Source organism: Chiloscyllium plagiosum, unplaced genomic scaffold, assembly GCF_037043375.1.
Source record: "Chiloscyllium plagiosum isolate Xiang-an unplaced genomic scaffold, Cpla_swu_hap1 HiC_scaffold_42, whole genome shotgun sequence".
Lineage (NCBI taxonomy): Eukaryota > Metazoa > Chordata > Chondrichthyes > Orectolobiformes > Hemiscylliidae > Chiloscyllium > Chiloscyllium plagiosum.
In genome coordinates this window covers 46,259,629-46,273,716 of record NW_028270180.1, presented here as the reverse complement: position 1 = coordinate 46,273,716, position 14,088 = coordinate 46,259,629, and the positions used below count along the sequence as shown (strand labels likewise).

The 14,088-nt window shown below is 46.0% G+C and overlaps 1 long non-coding RNA gene across 1 annotated transcript in view; it reads left to right on the top strand.

Annotated features, from left to right (window-relative positions):
* LOC148137667 (uncharacterized) overlaps window positions 1-14,088 on the top strand; it is a 40,415-nt gene that overhangs the window by 19,361 nt on the left and 6,966 nt on the right. Inside the window, exon 5 of the long non-coding RNA XR_015754094.1 lies at window positions 4,259-4,365. This is a non-coding gene — a long non-coding RNA (uncharacterized LOC148137667). The remainder of the gene's footprint in view (window positions 1-4,258; window positions 4,366-14,088) is intronic.

Below are 14,088 nucleotides of genomic sequence, written 5' to 3'. Positions count from 1 at the left end.
TATCTGGAGATTAGTGGGGTGGAAGGTGAAGACCGCAGGGTTATATTCTTTATTGTGGCTGAAGGGGTGGGGTAAAGGCGGAGGTGCGGGAAGTGGAGGGTATGTGTTGATCAAGTCAGAGGAAATTTACGGTCCGTGAAGTAGGCCTTTCTGGGATGTCCTGGAATAGAATCCAAAGAGATTAAACAAATATATCACAGACAAAAGATTAACTGGCCCAGAGAATAGGACCCCTTAAAGGTCAACAAGGCTGTCTATGGAACCACAGGGAGTGCAAAAGATATGCAAATATTTCACGTTATTTTTACTGGAGAAGTATATGGAAGCTCGAGAGTTTGGAGAAATAAACAGTGATAACTTGAAAAGTATCCATGTTACAGAGGAGGTGGTACTAGATGTCTTAAATCGCATCTAGGTGGATAAAGCCCTGGAATATGATCGGGTGTATTCTGGAACTTTCTGGAAATCTAGTGAAGTGATTGTTGGGCCTCTCCTGAGGTATTTGTATCGTTGATAGCGACAGGTGAGGTGCCATTATTTTAAAAAACTGGTAAGGAGAGGCCATGGAACAAGAAAACAGTGAGCCTGAAGTCAGTGGCAGGCAAGTTGTTGGAAGGGATTCTGAAGGACAGGATATCCATCTATTTTGGAAAGGTGAGGAATGACAGGGAGAGTCAATGTGGCTTTGTACATGCACAATTGTGTCTCACTAACTTGACTGAATGTTTTGAAGTGACAAAGAAAATTGATGAAGCCAGGCGGTGAATGTTGTTTATATGGACATTCAACAAGGTTCCACAAAGCAGACTGGTTAGCAGGGTTAGATAACATGGAATGCAGGGAGAACAAGCCATTACAAAACTGCCTTGAAGGTAGGAGACAGAGGATGATGATGGAGGGTTGTTTTGCGGACTGGAGGCCTGTGAGGAGCAATGTGCTGCAAGGATGGATATTGAGCCCTTAAATAAATGACTTGGATGTGACTATATGAGGTATAGTCAGTAGGTTTACAGAAGATACCAAAATTGGAGGTGTCGTGGACAGTGAAGAAGGTTAGTTCAGAATACAACAGAATCTTGATCAGATAGGCCACTGGGGCGAGGAATGGCAGACGGAGTTCAATTTAGATAAATGTGAGCTGTTGTATTTTGGAAAGGCAAATCAGGGCAGGATTTATACACTTAATGGTAAAGTCCTGGGGAACATTGCTGAACAAAGAGACCTTGGAGTGCAGGTTTATAGTTCCTTGAAAATAGAGTCACAGGTAGGCGGGGTAGTGAATGTAGCATTTGGTACCCCCCCCCCCCCCCGCCCCCCCGTTATTGAATGCAGCTGTTGTGACGTCATATTGTGGCAAGACAGGGCACTGATTAAAGCCCTTCTGGAATTCTGTTTTCAATCTCCCCGTTCTTGGAATAATGTTGAGAAACTTGAAAGGGTTCAGAAAATATTTGCAAGGATTTTGCCAGGGTTGGACGGTTTGAGCTATTGGAAAAGGCTGAATAGACTGGGACTATTTTCCCTGGAGAGTTGGAGGCTGAGAGGTGATCTTATAAAATCATGAAGGGCATGGATAAGGTGCGCAGTCAGGGACTTTCTCCCAAGTTCGGTGGGTCCAGAACTAGAGGGTACAGGCTTAAGGTGAGAGGGAAAAGATTTAAAAGGGATCTAAGGGGCATCTTATTCATGTTGAGGGCATTGCAAGTAGGGAATGAACTGCCAGAGGAAGGGGTGGAGGCTAGTACAATTGCAGCATTTAAAAGGCATTTGATTGTGTATATGAAGAGGAAGGTTTTAGAGGGATAAGGGTTAACCGCTGGCAAATGGGACTCCATTAACACTCTCCGTTATTGGTCAATGCATTGAATACAGAAGCTGGGACGTCATACTGTGGTTGGACAGGATGATGATTAAGCCACATCTGGAATTCTGTTTTCAGTTTGAATTTCCCTGTTCTGGGAAGGATGTTGTGAAACTTGAAAAGGTTTGGACGAGATTTACAAAAACGTTGCCAGGATTGGAGGATTTGGGCTACAGGGGGAGGCTGAATAGGCTGGGGCTATTTTCTCTGGAGAGTCAAAGACTGAGAGGTGACTTCATGGAGATTTATAAAATCACGAGGGGCGTGGATAAGGTGAGCAGCTGGAGTCCTATTTCTTCAGGTTAGGTGGGTCCAAAACTAGAGCACATGGGTTGAAGTTGAGAGGGCAAAGATTTAAAAGGGATCTAAGTGGCAACGTTTTCAAGCTGAGTGTGGTGTCTGTATGGGAGGACCTACCAGATGAAGTAGTGGAGGCTGATAAAATCACAACATTTAAAAGGCTTCCAATTGGGTACATGAATAAGAAGGGTTTCGATGGATACAGGCCAATAGATGGTAAATGGGAATCCATTAGTTTAGGATTCCTTGTTGGCACGGACGACTTGGACCGAAGGTCTGTTTCTTTGATCTTAATAAATTAAGATGCATTCCTCTATTGTGTGGAGAGCTAGCTGAAGCACAGATAATTATCCTTGGAGCTGAGAAGATGAAGCAGTGATTTCGATCTGGTGCAGATTTGGTTTCAAGGTCTTGAATTTGCAGAGAGAGAGAGGGATTGTTAACACTTTCACAATCTTTAGTAACTACATTCAAGTAATTGGCAAATAATACAAGGTGAAAATGTGATCACTATTTTACTCAGAAAGTTCTGAGCATCTGGAACAGTCTGAACAACACAGATTCAGCAGGTATTCTGAAAACAGACTTGGAATTTTACTTTTTAAGGAAAGATTTGGGGGGGCTGTGGGCACATGGGAGGGGACTTGGGACAGACTTGCAGCATCTCCAGAGGGAGAGTGTACAGCCCCAATGGGCTGAATAGCCCCCCGCCCCTGTGCTCTGTGATACTGTCCCATTCACTGTGAATGATGAAGCTCATCTCAGGGCAGAGAGAGGGATTAGCCCTCCACACTCATCACAATGGGGCCCGGCTGATTGACGGCAGCTCCAGACCAATGGGAGGAGAGTCTGTGTGGTCCTGCAGCCAATGGGATTGAATGAGGGGTGTGGCCAGCAAGACAACACCTGTCCATGAGCTGTGCGGGTGCAGTGTCACTGTTTGGGGTTGGGAGAGACAGCAGAGACTGGGACAGAGGCTGTTGGACCTGAATTACAAACTCCCGGTAAATTAAAACCAAAAGAACTGCGGATGGTGTAAATCGGAAACAACAACCAGGAGGTTCTGGAAATGCTCAGCAAGTCTGGCAGCATCTGTGAAGAGAAATCAGAGTTAAAGTTTAAGATCCGATGTCCCTTCCACAGAACAGATGTTACTGAGAATAAAAGTAAGTTTATGTTCAGAAGATAGTGTGGGAGAAGGATAAAAGGAGTAAAGGATAGGTGGGGATAGAGTGAGAGGAACAGTTGGATAAAGGATAAGCATCTGGCTGGGGGAGGGTGACTAGTTGTTAATGGAGACTGTTAATGGCGAACCATAGGTAGTGTGTAATGGCAGGCTGTGAGAACAAGAACTGGTGTGTGGTTTAGGGGGCTACGACATGAGGTTGTTAACCTATGGTTAGCCACTAACTGTCTCCATTGTAAGCTGTTGCCCACCTATATCACTCCACGATTGAAGCTGCCAAAGACACAAACCTTTGGAATATCCTCCCGAACCCCCTCTGTCCGCCTTAAGGATGTATCTAAAAATCGTTCTCTTTAATCAACGTTTCCATCATTCGTGATGCATTTTAGGAGATTTGTCAATGTGAAAGGCTCCATACAATGCAGGTAGTTGTTGTTATTGTCTGACATCAAGAGAAATAGGGATGAGCCCTCTCTCTCTCATACCTAATGAACAGGAGCAAAAGCAGGAAGCACTGAGCATGCTCCAGCCCACAATGGGCCTCGAATTATTGATGTCAGCGCACGACCAATAAGAGTGGGGGAGCGGGGGCTAGAGGTGCTAGTTGGTCCTTCAACCAATCGGAGTGAATGAGGGGCGGGACAATACTCAAACCACATGATAAACTTCACTGACAGCACACGATTGTTGTGACCAAGGCATTGGAAATGTGTGAAGGTGAAGGGCAGGGGAAAGGAAGGACATAGACCAGGAAGAGTAGGAAATTTTCATGGTATGGGATAAGAGGTTTTATAGAACTTAGTGCACATTGTAAAACACAAATTTCAAAATCCAAATTCTGCACCATTTTCCCTCCCTATAATGCATTTTGCACTCCCTGAAATATCAACTGTGTGTTTTTCCCTCCACAGATACCATTGATCAGTGCCAAAGCCCCATTGCCTGTGGAGAAGGTGATGTTTGAATTCCTTGTACAGCTGCAATTCGTGTGGTGAAGGTGCTCCCACAATGTGGTCGGGTAAGAGCTGTTATAGATTATTCACTCAGCGACAGTGAAGAGTTGACAATGTATGTGCAAATCAACAACAGTTTTTTTAACATGTTTATAATTCCACAGAAATACTATTGAGAACTTCTGACATAAGGCCACAGATGGGGATATTAGGTCAGGTGATCAAAAGAATTGCCAAATAAGCAGGTTTTCAGGAATACCTTAAAGGAGGAAAGCAGGTCTGAGGGGGTTAGGGTGGGAATTCCAGACTGTGTTGCCTTGGCAACAGTAGAAACCGCTGGACAGTTGAAGCAATGAGTAAACACATCGTTGGGAGTCTGAAAGAAAATGAGTTGTCGGGGTCTCACAGGTTGTGTGGTGCAGGGAGACAGGGGTGTTCACAGCCAGGAATTACATCAAGGGTGAGAATTTTAAATTGTTGCTTGTTAATAGGAGCCTCTTGATGGATCAACAAGTTTTGGTACAAGTGAGCACTTGGGCAGGAGGGTTTTAGATACTCTTGAGATTACATTTAAGTTGAATGTGGGAGGCTGCCCAGGAGTGTTTGGATAATGAAGTCTGGAGATACCACAGGGATGGACGAGTATTTCGGTCAATGAGCTGAGACTAGGGTGGAGTTGGGTGATGTCACTAATGTAGAAATAGTGCTTTTGGAGTTGGGCTGCTCCTCCTCCTCATCACTCCCCCTCACCAAATCACATATTGTTCCTTGTTCTACCTGTCTGTTTTTTTCTGGTTATGTCTTTCTCTCCCATTCTGCTACAAACTAATATTTGACCCCACCGTTGTTGGAAAACCTGCTCCATCCCGACTCTCCCTTTCCTTTCTGAATTCCTTATATTTGGTGTCCCTCAAGGATCTCGCCTTGGTCCGTCCTGTTTCTCACCTACACACTGCCAAGAGGTGACATCGTCCAAAAGCACCGTGTTAGGTTTCACATGTACACTGACAATGCCCAGCTCTCCCTCCCCATCATCCCTCTCCATTACTCAGTTATCAAACTGCTCATCACACTCCCACTACGCGATTGGCTGCAATTTCCTACAACGGAACGTTGCAATGATTAAACCCATTGCCTTCAGTTGCTATTACAAATTACTTTCCCTTACTGCTGAGCCCCTCCCTCTCCCTGGGAACTGTCTGAGGCAGAACCGCACTCTTCATAATATTGCTCTCATATCTGACCCCAAGGTGACCTTCTGATCAGACACCTACACAATCACAAACACCAGGAATTCCAATCTCTTAAAATGTTGCTGATCTCCACCTCATTCCAGCTCCATTGCTAATGAAACCCCTCACATGGGAAACATCACACGGCGGCACACAGTGGTTAGCGCTACTGCCTCACAGCGCCAGAGACCCGGGTTCAATTCCCGCCTCAGGCGACTGACTGTGTGGAGTTTGCACGTTCTCCCCGTGTCTGCGTGAATTTCCTCCGGGTGCTCTGGTTTCCTCCCACAGTGCAAAGATGTGCAGGTCAGGTGAGTTGGCCATGCTCAAATTGCCCGTAGTGTTAGGTAAGGGGTAAATGTAGGGGTATGGGTGGGTTGCGCTTCGGCAGGGCAGTGTGGACTTGTTGGGCCGAAGGGCCTGTTTCCACACTGTAAGTAATCTAATCTAATCTAATGTAATCTAATCCACTCAGTATTTACCCTGTCAAACTCCTTAAGTATCCTGCATGTTACAATGAGATCCCCTCTCATTCCTCCCAAATCCAGTGAGTAGAGTCCCAACGTCTTCAGTCTTTTCTTAAAAAATAATCCCTGCAAACCAGGGATCATCCCAGTCAATTTTCTGTGAAATGCCTCTGATGAAATGATGTGTTTCCTTAAATAAAGGGACCAAAACTTCTGTCATTTCTCCAGATGTGGTCTGACTCGCACTTTATAAAGTTCCTCTCAGGTATATACTCCAAACAACTTCCTTTAAACTTGCACAGATGTTGTTGGAAATGCTCAGCAGGTCATGCAGCATCTGTGAATGAAAATCAGTTAAAGTTTCTGGTCTGGTCACCCTTCCTCAGATACGTTAACTCTAATTTATTTTCGCACCTGCTGTTAGACCTGCTAAGCTTTTTCCAGAAACTTCTGTTTCTCTTCCTGGTTTCCAGCATCTTCAGTTGTTTCGGTTTTCACATCCTTTAAACTTGCCATCTCTCCTCTAGAATTTGTCATTTCCACATTGGAAAAAAGATTCACGTTTGTTTGGTCTCCCCTACCCTGGGAAAAAAGAAACCATGACTAGTCACCCTATCATTGCTCCTCATAATTTTATAAAGTTCGATAAAGCCACCTAAAATGTCCAGTGTTGCAGGGAAATAGCCTCAGCCTCTTCAGCCTCTTCCTATGGTTCAAATGTTCCAATACTGGCACCACAAGGTAAAACTTCGCTGAACTCTTGCAAGTTTCCCAACATTTTTCCTGTAACAGGGAGACTGGAATTGAAAGCAGTCTGGGGATTCCAAAAGTGGCCGAGCCAATAAACTGTCCAACCGAAACATGATCTCCCAACTCCTATCCTCAATGCACTGCCCAATAACAGTTAGCATACAGCACACCACCTTCACCGACCTGTCTACCTTCAACCACACTTTCAAGGAACAATCAACCCACACTGCGTGGTCTGTTTGTTTGTCAACACTTCCCAAGAACTTGCCATTAAGAGGTTGAGTCCTATTCTGATAACATCTTTCTGAAATCATGGAGACCACAATTGAATGCAGTATCCTAAAACTGGCCTCACCAATGCCCTACTCAGCCACAACGTGACCTCCTAACACCTATCTCAGTGACAGAATCCCCACAGTGTGGAAGCAGGCCTTTCTGCCCATGAGACCATACCAACCATCGGAACAGTATTCCACCCTAACTCTGTAACCTACCATTACCCAAAGCTAATCCATCTAAAGTGCATGTCTTTGGAATTGTGGGAGGAAATTAAGAGCACCCAGAGGAAGCCCACGCAGACACACGGGGAGAATGTGCAAATACCACACAGACAGTGGAATCAAACCAGAGTCCATTTATTGACCAGCACATTCCATTAAAGGCCAGTGTCCCAAATGCAACATTCAGCACCTGATCTCCCTGAATCTCCACTTTCCAGGAACTATGCAGTTGTTCTGAGCCCTTCAGAGGAAATTAAGGTGAGGAGGAGAAAATACGAACAGGGTTGAGTTGTAGATCTATAAAATATCTCTCCATCTTCCCCCTCTCTGTTCCCCCCGTCTCCCCCCACTCTGTATGGTTCCCCCCCTCTGTCGGTCAGTCCTTTGTCGCCCCCCCACCTCGTCGGTCGCCCCTCCCCCGTTGGTCTGTCCCACAATCTGTCGGTCTGTCCCCCCATCTTTTGCCCCCTCGGTCTGTCCCACCTCTGTCAGTCGCCCCCCTGTCGGTCGCACACCCGTCTTGTTCACCCCCCTCCATCGGTTGCCCCCCCCCTCAGTCTGTTCCCCCTCTTTGTCGGTCGCCCCCCCAACCGTCGGTCGCCCCCTCTGATCGCCCTGTCTGTTCCCCTCCTCTCTAATCCCGCTTTCTGTCCCCATCCATTTCTGTGCCTCCCCTCTCTATCCCCCCTCTGTCCCCACCCATTTCTGTCCCAACCCACTCGATCCATCCACCCTCTCTGACCCTCCGCCCACCCCCTCTCTGCCTACCCTCCCTTCTCAGTCCCCTAGTTCTGTACTCCCCCCTCCGCAGGAAAAATATCTTGTCTATTTACCCTATCCATGCCCGGCCTGATTTTAAAAATCTCTTTCAGGTCACCGTTCAGCCTCTGACGCTCCAGGGAAAACAGCCTATCCAACCCTGGCAACATCCTCTACTTCTTTTCTGACCCCTTTCAAGTTTGAGAACATCCATCTGATAGGAAGGAGACCAGAATTGCATGGAATATTACAAAAGTTGCCAAATCAATGTCCTGTACAGCCCCAATATGACCTCCCAGCCGCTACACTCAATGCTCTGACCAAAAAAGGCAAGCAGACCAATTGCCGCCTTCACTATCCTATCTACTTGCTACTCTACTGTCAAGGAACTATGAACCTGCACTCCAAGGACTCTTTGTTTAGCAGCACTCCCCTGGAACTTACTATAAACTGTATAAGTCCTGCTAAAGTTTGCTTTTCCAAAATGCAGCAGCTTGCATTTTTCTGAACTGAACTCCTCACCCCATTCACCCTTCTGATCCAGATCCCCTTGTACTCTGAGGTAATCTTTTTCCCTGTCTGCTACACCTCCCATTTTGGTGTCATCTGCAAACTTACTAACAATACCTCTTATGTTCACATCCAAATCATGGATATAAGTGATGAAAAGTAGTGGATCCAGCACCGATCCTTGTGACACTCCATTGGTCACAAGCCTCCAGCCTGAAAAGCCCCCTCTGCCTTCTACCTTCGACCCAGTTCTGTACTCCATGCGATCTAACCTTGCTGACCAGTCTCCCATGAGGAACCTTGTCAAACACGTTACTGAAGTCATGTAGATCATGTCCATGCTCTGACCTCAGCAATCCTCTTTGTTACTTCTTCAAAAAAACTGAGTCAAATTCATGAGACATGATTTCCCATGCACAAAGCTGTTTAGATTAGATTACTTAGTGTGGAAACAGGCCCTTCGGCCCAACAAGTCCACACCGACCCACCGAAGCGCAACCCACCCATTCCCCTACATTTACCCCTTTAACCTAACACTATGGACAATTTAGCATGGCCAATTCACCTGACCCGCACATCTTTGGACTGTGGGAGGAAACCGGAGCACCCGGAGGAAACCCACGCAGACACGGGGAGAATGTGCAAACTCCACACAGTCAGTCGCCTGAGTCAGGAATTGAACCCGGGTCTCTGGCGCTGTGAGGCAGCAGTGCTAACCACTGTGCCACCGTGTCTCCCAGCTGTCCCTGCCTGAGCCTCCAAACAGAACCTTCCTGTAGTTTCTCTCCTGTCAGACTCTCCCATTGCTCAGTTTGTCCAGGATCCCCTCTTGCTGCTGCACTGCTCCTGTCGCTCACTGACATGTCCATCCCCCAGTGTCCTCCAACTTCATTCATTGTTTACAATCTCATTACCCCAGTTCTCCAGCCCCACCCCTTCCCGTCTATAGAGACGGCTCAGTGGTTCACACTGCTGCCTCACAGCACCAGGTACCCGGTTTCGATTCCAGCCAAACCCAGAGTTTGTGCATTCTCCCCGTGTCTGAGCGGGTTTCCTCCGGGTGCTCCGGTTTCCTCCCCCAATCCAAAGATGGGCAGGACAGGTGAATTGGCCATTCTAAATTGCCCATAGTATTAGTTACATTAGTCAGGGGTAAATATCGGGTCGGGGAATGGGTCTGTGTAAGTTACTGTTTGGAGGGTCATTATGGACTTGTTTGGCCGAAGGGCCAGTTTCCAAACTGGAGGGATTTTGATATATTGGGCAGCAGCTGCTGTCAATCACCCAGGCTCCTGTTTGATTGGGAGCACGTGCTGTAGGAGAGGAGACCAGTGTATGGGTGCAGTGCTGGCCAATTGTGGGAGTATGCACAGTGCCTGGGAAGGAGGTTGTGGTGTGAGGGATTAATCTGTCATGGGCATCTTCCTCTCTCTGGGAGCAGGACCCAGGGGTGTGGCCCGTTTCCTGGCCCCCTGACATGTGATCAGAGTATCAGTGGTGCAGCATTTTGCAAAAAGTTATCAGAACTCTTTTGTGAAGATTCAGGGATTTTATGGAAAGCGACAAGGACGGGCCTGCAATTAGAGTTCTAATTTGGTTCATTTTAGTAAGACGGGATTTGGCCAGAGTGTGCAGGAAGTAGTGTATGCAGGAAGAGCTAGGAAAGTGAATTCAAAGAGAGGAGAAAGAGTGTGAGAACTGGGCGTGGAGGAAAGGAGTGAGGAGATTGGTTTGGATTTCAGTTCACAGAAGAAATAAATTGTTTGACTGAGAGTTAAAACTTTGGGGAACAAGAAACTACAATTTAATACTATAATTGTCTTATAAAGATCCATCCTGTATTAACGTAGTGAGTTGTTTTCTCAGTTGTCGAGTACTGAAAGGGTGGATTTGTGGATGAGAAATTCAAATTGAACTTCATGTTCAGATCTGATAGTTACTTGATCCGTGCCGATCTGAATATCATTGGCTTTTTCATGTGGAAGGAAAGCTGTGTATTCTGTCCGTGGGCGAATATTTCAAATGTCAGTGTGACTGGAAACATTACTAAGGTACAGCCAAGTCCATGTTAGTGTGGAGAGAGGTTTCATTTGATTTTGAAAGTCTGAAAAATCATGGCACGTTTCCCAGGAACAAGTAAGCCACAGCTTTGCTTTGTAGAAGGACAAGTCTTTAATTAACCATGCAACCAGAAAGACACAAGGATACCTGCACCATGGGAAACACTATGAAAACGGGATTGTTAGAAAAGAGTTCATTCTCGATCATGGATTGCAATCCATTGACGTTGTCACGTCGGTTCCAGCACCATGGGGAAATACTGGAAATATGAAGAATGCAGTGTAGGTTTCAGTTATTAAACTGTAAAAAGTGCAGAACAAGGATGTTGCCAGGGCTCAGGGGTCTGAGAAATAGGAAGAGGTTGGACAAGCGAGGATCTTTTTGTTTAGAGCAGAGGAAACTGAGGGGGTACTTTTCTAGAAGTGTATAAGACCATGAGAGGCATGGGTAAGGTGAGTGCATTCAGTCTTTTTCCCAGGGAATCAAGGACTGGATGGCGTCAGTTGAAGGTTAGAGGGGAACTAATAAAAGGGAAGCTGAGGGGCAACTGTTTTACACAGAGGGTCGTATGTATATGGAATGAGCTGCCAGTGGAAGTGGTTGAGGTGGGTACACTCACAATAGGTAAAAGACATTTGGATAATTACATGGATAGCAAAGGGTCAGAAGCAAATGGGCCAAGTGCAGGGAAATGGGGTTAGCGTGGATGGACATTCTGGTCAGTATGGGCCAGTTTGGGCCAAAGGGCCTGTCTCTGCTGCAGGATGCTATAACTCTAAGTGCATCTGCTATTTCTCCCACTAACTCTGTTGGTATCCTGGGATGTGTTCCATCAGGGCAATGAGACTTGTCTACCTTTAGCTCCATTAGCTTGCCCAGCTCTAACTCTTTCACGATAATGGTTATTTCTAGGTCCTCACCTTCCTCAGTTTCCTTATCAATTACTGGCATGTTCTTCGTATCCTCCACTGTGAAGACTTACTGCTGTGTACTCATATTCCTGAACCCTGCTGGATAGGAATAACTGGGCACAGAACTCTGAGAGGTCGTCTTTGAGTCTTTGTTGATGAGACATGGCAGTTACCTGGATAGTGTACATGCAGAACACCTCCAGGCAGCATCAGGTAACTCCCCGCCTGTCCGATGTGCCGCTCCCATTCTTATACCTTTGTGGTTTGTGGTTTTGAATGGACGCTGTCTCTCAGTATTATCTCCATGGCAACGGCAGTTAAAAATTCGAGTTCAGCCCAACACTTTGTGGTTAAAACGCACACCCCTCCCCCACGCCCCTGTGGCTCCCTCAAGTATCTGACAGACGCTTCAGTTTCAGTGGGGTATCTATCAGGATTCTGATGTGGAGGAGCCGGTGGTGGGGTGGACAAACTTCTAAATCACACAACACCAGGTTATAGTCCAACAGGTTTATTTGGGAATACAAGCGTTTGGAGTGTGCTGTGATTTGTAACTTGGTCAGGATTATCTCTATGGTAACAGTTAAGTGCTTCAACAATTACAGAGGCCATATGTTCCCCACACAATAGGTTCCCCTCCAGCAGTGTAAACTGCTATTCCGTCCCTGGGGATAGCTACTCATCACTTTTCTCCCCCAATCCCATCTAGCTTTCTGTTGATCTTTAAAGTTTTTCTAATCTCCTAGTTTCTCCTTGGTCTTTGCCAATTTGTATGCCTTCTATTTCAATTTGATAGACTCTCTTATTTCCTTAGCCACTCATGGCAGATTACTCCTTTTCCTACAGTCCTTCCTTTTCACTGCTATATACTTTTGCTGAGCACTTCGAAAAATTGCTTTGGTATTTCCCCCACTGTCCGTCAACTTTCCCACGGTAAAGTCTTTGCTTCCAGTTTACATTAGCCAACTCCTGCCTCATCCTATTGTAGTCTCCTTTGTTTAAGCACAGGATCTTGGGATTGGATCTAATCTTCCAGCTTTCCATCTGTGTTCTAAATTCAACTAGATTTGTCAGAAGTCTTTTATCAGATTACAAGGTGAGGCGATGTTTCCTGGGTGTTTTGCGTTTCATTGTCAAAGACCTTGGCTTTGTAGTAAAGTATAGGATAGATATTCACAACAGAGTATTCTGGACGGTGTGAATGTACTGCACAGTCTAAAACCATAAATCACTGTCTCCCCTCAGTTTAAAATTGCAAAATCATTATCTCCTATATGCTTCCTCACTACCTAAGTTTGGAAAGCTAATCCACCTGACTATCCTGAATTTTTCAAAATCTCCTTTGGTGAAGTTGGTGATTTTTGGATTCAGCTTTCCAGTTATTACCGTAAGAAGATAAGCACTGAGCACAGGAGAAGCAATGCAGCCCTTCGAACCAGCTCCATCATTTAATACCATGATGATTGAGCTCACCTCGGTCTCAGCTGGATTTTCCCACCTGTTCTCTCTCACCCTTCATCTCATTGCAAATTCAACATCTGCATCTCTTCATTAAATCTGCTCATTGTCCTGGCAACCACCGCATTTTGAATAAGGAATTCCCCAGATTCACAACACATTGAGACAAGTTCATTCTTCTTCATGAGAATATAATAGAGTTCCTATAGTGCAGAAACAGGGTATTCATCCAACGAGTCCACACCAACCTATGATGAGCATCCCATTCAGACCCACCCTATCCCGGTAACCCTGCATTTCCCATAGCTAATGGCCTAACCGGCACATAGACGGACACTGTGGGCAATTTAGCATAGGCAATCCATCTAATCTACACATCTTTGGACTGTAGGAGGAAGTTCGAGCACCCTAGGAAACCCACGCAGACATGCTGAGAACGTATAAACTCCACACAGTCGCCTCTGGCTGAAATAAAATCTGGGTCCCTGACGCTGTGAGGCAGCAGTGCTAGCCACTGAGCTACATCTGCTTAAAATCTGCTACCCCTTATTAACCTCCCCACCCCGCAATTGTCTGAATCTATGTTCCTTATGTCAGACATCAGGTTGTGGAAGCCGATGTCTCAGTAAAATCCAGTAACAGCCCGTGTCTGAATGGGGATCCTATACACAACACCCTCCAGCCCTCACCTTTCATTCACTATCAGAAACATGTCTTCAGTGGCTTCATGGGGGCTACAACTCCCACAATCCCTGAGGCAGGGACCACGCATGTGCGGGGAAGCCCAGCACTGCACATGTACATAATATGGGTGGATTTTGGAGCATGTGCTTTGGAGCAATTAGCAGGAAGCATTTGACATTGTGATTGGCTGGAGGAGAAACGTATCAGCTTCTGGTATTGACAGGTTGGTGGGGTCAAAGTGTCACCATACCCACATGGGCCCAAGTTCCATCCCCAACTTGTCATAATGCTGGGAATCAACCAATGGGAAACAAAGAAGGATCTGACCCATTCTCCCAGACTGAAGGTTCCTCTTCTGTCCAGGATCTGCCACCTCCCTTTCTGTTTCCTTTTGATTCATTCTGCTGTTACATTATTGACTTGCAGCAACTGAAGGGAAATGGACTAAACCCAGAA